The following is a 1,668-nucleotide window of genomic DNA, read 5'->3' on the forward strand; positions in this document are numbered from 1 at the left end:
TTACAAACCTAATTCAAGGTAGCAGGGCTAATGGGATTCACTGCACAGATGCGAGTGCGCCTACTGATGAGGTCCCCTTGGAGCTACTGTTAGAGGTGCCTGGGCTGCAGGGAGTATCTGGGAAGAATGGAAGAACTTGACCAAGTCCCACAGCTGGACATGGCTGCTGGTCCTCTGCTTCCTGTTTGGATGCAATGTCCTTCTGATCCTCCTTCCGACCTTGTCCTCCTTCATGTCCAGAGTGCTGCACAATGATGCAGAGCTAGAGCCGCAGATGAGGGCAGAAATCAAAGATATGAAGCAAGAGTTCTCCATGGTCAACAAGATGGATGAGTTTGCCAGATATGCCAGGCTGGAATTGAAGATCAACAAGACTTATGTGAAAGCACGTACTGCTCAACTAGCCAAGATAAAATCATTTTTAAGTGTTGCTTTCTATACATTGCAAGCTACCTTGATGATGGCACTCATTTGGAAGTATTATTCTGCCCCTGTGACTGTTGTGCTAAGGAAATGGATAACACCACTAGACCACCTGGTAGCCTTCCCTGCTAGAATAGTAGGTGGTTTGGGAATTACTAGTTGGATTTTAGTCTGTAACAAGTTGTGGCAACCCCTTGTACTTTACCCTTTCAGCTGAAAAGAAAGATGAATACCACTGTGGGATTTTATTGTTGTTGTTGTTATACTGGGGGTTGAACTCAAAGGTTCTTTACCACCTAACCCCAGCCACAGTCCTTTTTATTTTTAATTTTGAGACAGGTTCTTGGTAAGTTGCCCAGCCTGACCTCAAGCTTACCATCCTTGTACCTCTTCCTCCTGAGTTTCTCAGTTACACTTGTGCCCCACCACACCTAGCCCAGCTATTATGACTTCTAAAAATGATTCTCTTATTAGGTTAAAGTCTGATTGCCACTTAAAAATACAAAACAAAAAACCCCAAAGTACATAGGGTAGTTTTGTTTTGAATATGTTCTTGGGCTTTATTAGAGATTCTTGTAAGAATCCCAGTATTCTACAGTATTCTACAGTAACACCAGATTTGAAACAGGATGGGGATCCACATTGCCTTACTCCTGATTTGCTCTGTTGGCACATTGTGGTCCTGTTGCCAACTGGAAAGTCAAAATTTTCTAAAAACTTGAATACTTAAAATATATATATATATTACTTGTAGATGGTGCTGAGGATAGAACCCAGTGCCTCACTCATGTTAGGCAAGTGCTCTACCATTGAGCTACAACTGCAGCCCAAACTTAAGTACTTTTAAATCTATTTAGAAAGTAGCTCAATTTTATTATCACTACTAGAACTTGAACATTTGGTTTATTGTCTCATGTAGTAAAATTGAAAGAATAACACTAATTGACATTGTGTGTTCTTTGTGTCTAAATTCATTAGTTGGATGAACATTTGTATAGTTTATATCATCTACTTATTTGGAGCTGTTAGTTTTTCATTACAGTGTTTTATAAATGTATGATGAGACCATAATGCATTGTTTTGTGATTGAATTGTTTTGTATTAAAAGCATTTCAAATTAAGTATGCTTTATAAACATTTAATATTTCTGCTGTATAGATTGGAATGAATTTGAAAAACAAAAATAGGGAATCTGATTAAGTTTATTTGAATTGATACTCATTTGGCTTCTAACATGTAATCACA

The 1,668-nt window shown here is 38.5% G+C and overlaps 1 pseudogene; it reads left to right on the forward strand.

Moving 5' to 3' along the window:
- The first annotated feature begins 232 nt into the window (after positions 1-232).
- Positions 233-640, forward strand: LOC144249244 (guided entry of tail-anchored proteins factor 1 pseudogene; annotated as a pseudogene).
- The last annotated feature ends 1,028 nt before the right edge of the window (positions 641-1,668 follow it).

Source organism: Urocitellus parryii, chromosome 11, assembly GCF_045843805.1.
Source record: "Urocitellus parryii isolate mUroPar1 chromosome 11, mUroPar1.hap1, whole genome shotgun sequence".
NCBI classification, from domain to species: domain Eukaryota; kingdom Metazoa; phylum Chordata; class Mammalia; order Rodentia; family Sciuridae; genus Urocitellus; species Urocitellus parryii.